General features: G+C 48.9%; 1 long non-coding RNA gene across 1 annotated transcript; it reads right to left on the bottom strand.

The window, feature by feature from the left end:
- Positions 1-5562: 5562 nt before the first annotated feature.
- Positions 5563-10416, bottom strand: LOC309622426. The gene is made up of 4 exons (XR_014240859.1): positions 9750-10416; positions 7630-7790; positions 6832-7070; positions 5563-5627 (listed from the first exon to the last, which is right to left on the bottom strand). It is a non-coding gene; the product is annotated as an uncharacterized lncRNA (long non-coding RNA).
- Positions 10417-11029: the final 613 nt, after the last annotated feature.

The raw sequence follows: 11029 nt of genomic DNA on the forward strand, positions 1-11029 counted from the left end.
CCACAGGGTTCCAGAATCAAACCAATGTCAAATTCCTAGGCCATGGGTTTCCAGTACCAGGCCACAGTCATGTTTCCAGGGCACAGGGTTCTACAATCAAACCTCAGTCATGTTCCCAGTCCACAGGGTTCCAGAACCAAGCCTCAGTCAGATTCCCAGGGCACAGTATTCCACAATCTAAACAGATGTCATGTTCCCAGGCCACAGGATTCCAGAATCACGCCTCAGTCATGTTCCCAGGCCACAGGGATCCAGAATCAAACCTCAGTCATGTTGCCAGGCCAGAGGGTACCACCATCAAACCTCAGTCATATTCCCAGACCACAGGTTTCCACAATCAAACCGATTTCATGTTCCCAGGCAACAGGGTACCAGAATCCAAACCGATGTCATGTTCCCAGGCCACAGGATTCCACGATCTAACATCAGTCATATTCCCAGGCCACATGGTTCCAGAATCAAACCTCAGTCTTGTTCCAAGTCCACAGGATTCCAGAACCAAGCCTTCAGTTCGGTTCCCAGGGCACAGTATGCCACAATCTAAACAGATGTCCTGTTCCCAGGCCACAGGATTACAGAATCATGCCTCACTCTTCTTCCTGACCACAGGCTTCCAGAATCAAACCAATGTGAAGTTCCCAGGCCATGGGTTTCAAGTATCAGGTCGCAGTCATGTTTCCAGGGCACAGGGTTCTACAATCAAACCTCAGTAATGTTTCCAGTCCACAGATTTCTGCCATCAAACCTCAGTCAAGTCCCCGGCCACAGTTTTCCAGAATCAAACCTCAGTCATGTTCCCAGGTCACAGGGTTCCAGAATCAAACCAATGTCAAATTCCTAGGCCATGGGTTTCCAGTACCAGGCCACAGTCATGTTTCCAGGGCACAGGGTTCTACAATCAAACCTCAGTCATGTTGCCAGTCCACAGGTTTCTGCCATCAAACCTCAGTCAAGTTCCCAGGCCACAGATTTCGAGAATCAAACCTCAGTCATATTCCCAGGACACATGGTTCCAGAATCAAATCTCAGTCATGTTTGCAGGACCCATATTTCCACAATCAAAACACAGTCATGTTCCCAGCACAAAGGTGTCCAGAATCAAACCTCAGTCATGTTCCCAGGGAACAGGGTTCCAGAAACAAACCTCAGTCATGTTGCCAAGCCACAGGTTACCACCATCAAACCTCAGACATGTTCCCAGGTCACAGGGTTCCAGAATTAAACCGTTCTCATGTTCCCAGGCCACAGGGTTCCAGAATCCACTGATGTCATGTTCCCAGGCCACAGGGTTCCAGAAACAATCCTCAGTTATGTTTGCAGGCTACAGGGTTCCAGAATCAAACCTCAGTCATGTTCCCAGTCCACAGGCTTCCAGAACCAAGCCTCAGTCAGATTCCCAGGGCACAGTATTCCACAATCTAAACAGATGTCATGTTCCCAGGCCAAAGGATTCCAGAATCACGCCTCAGTCATGTTCCCAGGCCACAGGAATCCAGAATCAAACCTCAGTCATGTTGCCAGGCCATAGGATAACACCATGAAACCTCAGTCATATTCCCAGAACACAGGTTTCCACAATCAAACCGATTTCATGTTCCCAGGCAACAGGGTACCAGAATCCAAACCGATGTCATGTTCCCAGGCCATAGGATTCCACAATCTAACATCAGTCATGTTCCCAGGCCAATGGTTTCCAGAATTAAAGCACAGTCATATTCCCAGGCAACATGGTTCCAGAATCAAACCTCAGTCATGTTCCCCGTCCACAGGATTTCAGAACCAAGCCTTCAGTCAGGTTCCCAGGGCACAGTATTCCACAATCTAAACAGATGTCAAGTTCCCAGGCCACAGGTTTCCAGAATCACGCCTCAGTCATGTTCCCAGGCCACAGGGTTCCAGAATCAAACCAATGTCAAATTCCTAGGCCATGGGTTTCCAGTACCAGGCCACAGTCATGTTTCCAGGGCACAGGGTTCTACAATCAAACCTCAGTCATGTTGCCAGTCCACAGATTTCTGCCATCAAACCTGAGTCAAGTTCCCAGGCCACAGATTTCCAGAATCAAACCTCAGTCATATTCCCAGGACACATGGTTCCAGAATAAAACCTCAGTCATGTTTGCAGGACCCATGGTTCCACAATCAAACCACAGTAATGTTCCCAGGACAAAGGTGTCCAGAATCAAACCTCAGTCATATTCCCAGGGAACAGGGTTCCAGTAACAAACCTCATTCATGTTACCAAGCCACAGGTTTCCACCATCAAACCTCAGACATATTCCCAGGCAACAGGGTTCCAGAATCCAACCGTTCTCATGTTCCCAGGCCACAGGGTTCCAGAATCCACTGATGTCATGTTCCCAGGCCACAGGATTCCAGAATAAAACCTCAGTCATGTTCCCAGTCAACAGGGTTCCAGAACCAAGCCTCAGTCAGTTTCCCAGGGCACAGTATTCCACAATCTAAACAGATGTCATGTTCCCAGGCCACAGGATTCCAGAATCACGCCTCAGTCTTGTTCCTGGCAACAGGGTTCGAGATTCAAACCAATGTCAAGTTCCCAGGCCATGGGTTTCAAGTATCAGTTCGCAGTTATGTTTCCAGGGCACAGGGTTCTACAATCAAACCTCAGTCATGTTTCCAGTCCACAGATTTCTGCCATCAACCCTAAGTCAAGTCCCCGGCCACAGTATTCCAGAATCAAACCTCAGTCATGTTCCCAGGTCACAGGGATCCAGAATCAAACCTCAGTCATGTTGCCAGGCCAGAGGGTACCACCATCAAACCTCAGTCATATTCCCAGACCACAGGTTTCCACAATCAAACCGAATTCATGTTCCCAGGCAACAGGGTACCAGAACCCAAAACGATTTCATGTTCCCAGGCCAAAGGATTCCACAATCTACACAGATGTCATCTTCCCAGGCCACAGGTTTCCAGAATCACGCCTCAGTCATGTACCCAGGGCACAGGGTTCTACAGTCAAACCTCTGTCATGTTGCCAGTCCATAGGTTTCTGCCATTAAACCTTAGTCAAGGTCCCAGGGCACAGGGTTCTACAATCCAACCTCTGTCATGTTGCCAGTCCACAGGTTTCTGCCATCAAATCTCAGTCAAGTTCCCAGGCCACAGATTTCCAGAATCAAACCTCAGTCATATTTCCAGGACACATGGTTCCAGAATCAAACCTCAGTCATGTTTGCAGGAGCCATGATTCCACAATCAAAACACAGTCATGTTCCCAGCACAAAGGTGTCCAGAATCAAACCTCAGTCATGTTCCCAGGGAACAGGGTTCCAGAAACAAACCTCTGTCATGTTGCCAAGCCACACGTTTCCACCATCAAACCTCAGACATGTTCCAGGTCACAGGGTTCCAGAATCAAACCGTTCTCATGTTCCCAGGCCACAGGGTTCCAGAATCCACTGATGTCATGTTCCCAGGCCACAGGGTTCCAGAAACAATCCTGTTATGTTCCCAGGAAACAGGGCTCCAGTAATAAACCTCAGTCATGCTGCCAAGCCACAGGTTTCTGCCATCAATCCTCAGTCAAGTTACCAGGCCACAGATTTCCAGAATCAAACCTCAGTCATATTCCCAGGACACATGGTTCCAGAATCAAACCTCAGTCATGTTTGCAGGACCCATGGTTCCACAATCAAACCACAGTCATGTTCCCAGGACAAAGGTGTCCAGAATCAAACCTCAGTTATATTCCCAGGGAACAGGGTTCCAGTAAAAAACCTCATTCATGTTGCCAAGCCACATGTTTCCACCATCAAACCTCAAACATGTTCCCAGGCCACAGCGTTCCAGAATCCAACCGTTCTCATGTTCCCAGGCCACAGGGTTCCAGAAACAATCCTCAGTTATGTTTGCAGGCTACAGGGTTCCAGAATCAAACCTCAGTCATGTTGCCAGTCCACAGGGTTCCAGAACCAAGCCTCAGTCAGATTCCCAGGGCACAGTATTCAACAATCTAAACAGATGTCATGTTCCCAGGCCACAGGATTCCAGAATCACGCCTCAGTCATGTTCCCAGGCCACAGGGATCCAGAATCAAACCTCAGTCATGTTGCCAGGCCAGAGGGTACCACCATCAAACCTCAGTCATATTCCCAGACCACAGGTTTCCACAATCAAACCGATTTCATGTTCCCAGGAAACAGGGTACCAGAATCCAAACCGATGTCATGTTCCCAGGCCACAGGATTCCACGATCTAACATCAGTCATATTCCCAGGCCACATGGTTCCAGAATCAAACCTCAGTCTTGTTCCCAGTCCACAGGATTCCAGAACCAAGCCTTCAGTCCGGTTCCCAGGGCACAGTATGCCACAATCTAAAGAGATGTCATGTTCCCAGGACACAGGTTTCCAGAATCACGCCTCAATCATGTTCCCAGGCCACAGGGTTCCAGAATCAAACCTCAGTCATGTTCCCAGGCCACAGGGTTCCAGAATCAAACCAATGTCAAATCCCTAGGCCATGGGTTTCCAGTACCAGGCCACAGTCACGTTTCCAGGCGACAGGGTTCTACAATCAAACCTCTGTCATATTGCCAGTCCACAGGTTTCTGCCATCAAACCTCAGTCAAGTTCCCAGGCCACAGATTTCCAGAATCAAACCTCAGTCATGTTCCCAGCACAAAGGTGTCCAGAATCAAACCTCAGTCATGTTCCCAGGGAACAGGGTTCCAGAAACAAACCTCAGTCATGTTGCCAAGCCACAGCTTTCCACCATTAAACCTCAGACATGTTCCCAGGTCACAGGGTTCCACAATTAAACCGTTCTCATGTTCCCAGGCCACAGGGTTCCAGAATCCACTGATGTCATGTTCCCAGGCCACAGGGTTCCAGAAACAATCCTCAGTTATGTTCGCAGGCTACCGTTTTCCAGAATCAAACCTCAGTCATGTTCCCAGGCCACAGGGTTCCAGAATCAAACCAATGTCAAATTCCTAGGCCATGGGTTTCCAGTACCAGGCCACAGTCATGTTTCCAGGGCACAGGGTTCCACAATCAAACCTCAGTCATGTTCCCAGTCCACAGGGTTCCAGAACCAAGCCTCAGTCAGATTCCCAGGGCACAGTATTCCACAATCTAAACAGATGTCATGTTCCCAGACCCCAGGATTCCAGAATCACGCCTCAGTCATGTTCCCAGGCCACAGGGATCCAGAATCAAACCTCAGTCATGTTGCCAGGCCAGAGGGTACCACCATCAAACCTCAGTCATATTCCCAGACCACAGGTTTCCACAATCAAACCGATTTCATGTTCCCAGGCAACAGGGTACCAGAATCCAAACCGATGTCATGTTCCCAGGCCACAGGATTCCACGATCTAACATCAGTCATATTCCCAGGCCACATGGTTCCAGAATCAAACCTCAGTCATCTTCCCAGGGAACAGGGTTCCAGAAACAAACCTCAGTCATGCTGCCAAGCCACAGGTTTCCACCATCAAACCTCAGACATGTTCCCAGGTCACAGGGTTCCAGAATTAAACCGTTCTCATGTTCCCAGGCCACAGGGTTCCAGAATCCACTGATGTCATATTCCCAGGCCACAGGGTTCCAGAAACAATCCTCAGTTATGTTCGCAGGCTACAGGGTTCCAGAATCAAACCTCAGTCATGTTCCCAGTCCACAGGGTTCCAGAACCAAGCCTCAGTCAGGTTCCCAGGGCCCAGTATTCCACAATCTAAACAGATATCATGCTCCCAGGCCACAGGATTCCAGAATCACGCCTCAGTCATGTTCCCAGGCCACAGGGATCCAGAATCAAACCTCAGTCATGTTGCCAGGCCAGAGGGTACCACCATCAAACCTCAGTCATATTCCCAGACAACAGGTTTCTACCATCAAACCGATTTCATGTTCCCAGGCAACAGGGTAACAGAATCCAAACCGATGTCATGTTCCCAGTCCACAGGGTTCCAGAACCAAGCCTCAGTCAGTTTCCCAGGGCCCAGTATTCCACAATCTAAACAGATGTCATGTTCCCAGCCCACAGGATTCCAGAATCACACCTCAGTCTTGTTCCTGGCCACAGGGTTCCGGAATCAAACCAATGTCAAGTTCCCAGGCCATGGGTTTCAAGTATCAGGTCGCAGTCATGTTTCCAGGGCACACGGTTCTACAATCAAACCTCACTCATGTTGCCAGTCCACAGATTTCTGCCATCAAACCTCAGTCAACTTCCCAGGCCACAGATTTCCAGAATCAAACCTCAGTCATATTCCCAGGCCACAGTTTTCCAGAATCACGCCTCAGTCAATTTCCCAGGCCACAGGGTTCCAGAATCAAACCAATGTCAAATTCGTAGGCCATGGGTTTCCAGTACCAGGCCACAGTCATGTTTCCAGGGCACAGGGTTCTACAATCAAACCTCAGTCATGTTCCCAGTCCACAGGGTTCCAGAACCAAGCCTCAGTCAGATTCCCAGGGCACATTATTCCACAATCTAAACAGATGTCATGTTCCCAGGCCACAGGATTCCAGAATCACGCCTCAGTCATGTTCCCAGGCCACAGGGATGCAGAATCAAACCTCAGTCATGTTGCCAGGCCAGAGGGTACCACCATCAAACCTCAGTCATATTCCCAGACCACAGGTTTCCACAATCAAACCGATTTCATGTTCCCAGGCAACAGGGTACCAGAATCCAAACCGATGTCATGTTCCCAGGCCACAGGATTCCACGATCTAACATCAGTCATATTCCCAGGAAACATGGTTCCAGAATCAAACCTCAGTCATATTCCCAAGACACATGGTTCCAGAATCAAACCTCAGTCATGTTTGCAGGACCCATGATTCCACAATCAAACCTCAGTCATGTTCCCAGGGAACAGGGTTCCAGAAACAAACCTCAGTCATGTTGCCAAGCCACAGGTTTCCACCATCAAAACTCAGATATGTTCCCAGGTCACAGGGTTCCAGAATTAAACCGTTCTCATGTTCCCAGGCCACAGGGTTCCAGAATCCACTGATGTCATGTTCCCAGGCCACAGGGTTCCAGAAACAATCCTCAGTTATGTTCGCAGGCTACAGGGTTCCAGAATCAAACCTCAGTCATGTTCCCAGGCCACAGATTTCCAGAATCACGCCTCAGTCATGTTCCCAGGCCACAGGGTTCCAGCATCAAACCAATGTCAACTTTCCAGGCCATGGGTTTCAAGTATCAGGTCGCAGTCATGTTTCCAGGGCACAGGGTTGTACAATCAAACCTCTGTCATGTTGCCAGTCCACAGATGTCTGCCATCAAACCTCTGTCAAGTTCCCAGGCCACAGATTTCCAGAATCAAACCTCAGTCATATTCCCAGGACACATGGTTCCAGAATCAAACCTCAGTCATGTTTGCAGGACCCATGATTCCACAATCAAACCACAGTCATGTTCCCAGCACAAAGGTGTCCAGAATCAAACCTCAGTCATGTTCCCAGGGAAGAGGGTTCCAGAAACAAACCTCAGTCATGTTGCCAAGCCACAGGTTTCCACCATCAAACCACAGACATGTTCCCAGGTCTCAGGGTTCCGGAATTAAACCGTTCTCATGTTCCCAGGCCACAGGGTTCCAGAATCCATTGATGTCATGTTCCCAGGCCACAGGATTCCAGAATATAACCTCAGTCATGTTCCCAGTCCACAGGGTTCCAGAACCAAGCCTCAGTCAGGTTCCCAGGGCCCAGTATTCCACAATCTAAACAGATGTCATGTTCCCAGGCCACAGGTTTCCAGAAACAATCCTCAGTTATGTTACCAGGCTACAGGGTTCCAGAATCAAACCTCAGTCATGTTCCCAGGCCACAGGGTTCCGAATCAAACCAATGTCAAATTCCTAGGCCATGGGTTTCCAGTACCAGGCCACAGTCATGTTTCCAGGCCACAGGGTTCTACAATCAAACCTCTGTCATGTTGCCAGTCCACAGGTTTCTGCCATCAAACCTCAGTCAAGTTCCCAGGCCACAGATTTCCAGAATCAAACCTCAGTCATATTCCCAGGACACATGGTTCCAGAATCAAACCTCAGTCATGCTTGCAGGACCCATGGTTCCACAATCAAACCACAGTCATGTTCCCAGGACAAAGGTATCCAGAACCAAACCTCAGTCATATTCCCAGGGAACAGGGTTCCAGTAACAAACCTCAGTCATGTTGCCAAGCCACAGGTTTCCACCATCAAACCTCAGACTTGTTCCCAGGCCACAGGGTTCCAGAATCCAACCGTTCTCATGTTCCTAGGCCACAGGGTTCAAGAATCCACTGATGTCATGTTCCCAGGCCACAGGATTCCAGAATAAAACCTCAGTCATGTTCCCAGTCGACAGGGTTCCAGAACCAAGCCTCAGTCAGGTTCCCAGTGCACAGTATTCCACAATCTAAACAGATGTCATGTTCCCAGGCCACAGGATTCCAGAATCACGCCTCAGTCTTTTTCATGGCCACAGGGTTCCAGAATCAAACCAATGTCAAGTTCCCAGGCCATGGGTTTCAAGTATCAGTTCGCAGTCATGTTTCCAGGGCACAGGGTTCTACAATCAAACCTCAGTAATGTTTCCAGTCCACAGATTTCTGCCATCAACCCTCAATCAAGTCCCCGGCCACAGTTTTCCAGAATCAAACCTCAGTCATGTTCCCAGGCCACAGGGTTCCAGAATCAAACCAATGTCAAATTCGTAGGCCATGGGTTTCCAGTACCAGGCCACAGTCATGTTTCCAGGGCACAGGGTTCTACAATCAAACCTCAGTCATGTTCCCAGTCCACAGGGTTCCAGAACCAAGCCTCAGTCAGATTCCCAGGGCACATTATTCCACAATCTAAACAGATGTCATGTTCCCAGGCCACAGGATTCCAGAATCACGCCTCAGTCATGTTCCCAGGCCACAGGGATCCAGAATCAAACCTCAGTCATGTTGCCAGGCCAGAGGGTACCACCATCAAACCTCAGTCATATTCCCAGACCACAGGTTTCCACAATCAAACCGATTTCATGTTCCCAGGCAACAGGGTACCAGAATCCAAACCGATGTCATGTTCCCAGGCCACAGGATTCCACGATCTAACATCAGTCATATTCCCAGGCCACATGGTTCCAGAATCAAACCTCAGTCTTGTTCCAAGTCCACAGGATTCCAGAACCAAGCCTTCAGTTCGGTTCCCAGGGCACAGTATGCCACAATCTAAACAGATGTCCTGTTCCCAGGCCACAGGATTACAGAATCATGCCTCACTCTTCTTCCTGACCACAGGCTTCCAGAATCAAACCAATGTGAAGTTCCCAGGCCATGGGTTTCAAGTATCAGGTCGCAGTCATGTTTCCAGGGCACAGGGTTCTACAATCAAACCTCAGTAATGTTTCCAGTCCACAGATTTCTGCCATCAAACCTCAGTCAAGTCCCCGGCCACAGTTTTCCAGAATCAAACCTCAGTCATGTTCCCAGGTCACAGGGTTCCAGAATCAAACCAATGTCAAATTCCTAGTCCATGGGTTTCCAGTACCAGGCCACAGTCATGTTTCCAGGGCACAGGGTTCTACAATCAAACCTCAGTCATGTTGCCAGTCCACAGGTTTCTGCCATCAAACCTCAGTCAAGTTCCCAGGCCACAGATTTCGAGAATCAAACCTCAGTCATATTCCCAGGACACATGGTTCCAGAATCAAATCTCAGTCATGTTTGCAGGACCCATATTTCCACAATCAAAACACAGTCATGTTCCCAGCACAAAGGTGTCCAGAATCAAACCTCAGTCATGTTCCCAGGGAACAGGGTTCCAGAAACAAACCTCAGTCATGTTGCCAAGCCACAGGTTTCCACCATCAAACCTCAGACATGTTCCCAGTTCACAGGGTTCCAGAATTAAACCGTTCTCATGTTCCCAGGCCACAGGGTTCCAGAATCCACTGATGTCATGTTCCCAGGCCACAGGGTTCCAGAAACAATCCTCAGTTATGTTTGCAGGCTACAGGGTTCCAGAATCAAACCTCAGTCATGTTCCCAGTCCACAGGCTTCCAGAACCAAGCCTCAGTCAGATTCCCAGGGCACAGTATTCCACAATCTAAACAGATGTCATGTTCCCAGGCCAAAGGATTCCAGAATCACGCCTCAGTCATGTTCCCAGGCCACAGGAATCCAGAATCAAACCTCAGTCATGTTGCCAGGCCATAGGATAACACCATGAAACCTCAGTCATATTCCCAGAACACAGGTTTCCACAATCAAACCGATTTCATGTTCCCAGGCAACAGGGTACCAGAATCCAAACCGATGTCATGTTCCCAGGCCATAGGATTCCACAATCTAACATCAGTCATGTTCCCAGGCCAATGGTTTCCAGAATTAAAGCACAGTCATATTCCCAGGCAACATGGTTCCAGAATCAAACCTCAGTCATGTTCCCCGTCCACAGGATTTCAGAACCAAGCTTTCAGTCAGGTTCCCAGGGCACAGTATTCCACAATCTAAACAGATGTCATGTTCCCAGGCCACAGGTTTCCAGAATCACGCCTCAGTCATGTTCCCAGGCCACAGGGTTCCAGAATCAAACCAATGTCAAATTCCTAGGCCATGGGTTTCCAGTACCAGGCCACAGTCATGTTTCCAGGGCACAGGGTTCTACAATCAAACCTCAGTCATGTTGCCAGTCCACAGATTTCTGCCATCAAACCTCAGTCAAGTTCCCAGGCCACAGATTTCCAGAATCAAACCTCAGTCATATTCCCAGGACACATGGTTCCAGAATAAAACCTCAGTCATGTTTGCAGGACCCATGGTTCCACAATCAAACCACAGTAATGTTCCCAGGACAAAGGTGTCCAGAATCAAACCTCAGTTATATTCCCAGGGAACAGGGTTCCAGTAACAAACCTCATTCATGTTACCAAGCCACAGGTTTCCACCATCAAACCTCAGACATGTTCCCAGGCAACAGGGTTCCAGAATCCAACCGTTCTCATGTTCCCAGGCCACAGGGTTCCAGAATCCACTGATGTCATGTTCCCAGGCCACAGGATTCCAGAATAAA

The sequence above is a fragment of the Balaenoptera borealis genome (assembly GCF_965194805.1).
Source record: "Balaenoptera borealis genome assembly, contig: HAP1_SCAFFOLD_2645, whole genome shotgun sequence".
Classification (NCBI taxonomy): Eukaryota; Metazoa; Chordata; class Mammalia; order Artiodactyla; family Balaenopteridae; genus Balaenoptera; species Balaenoptera borealis.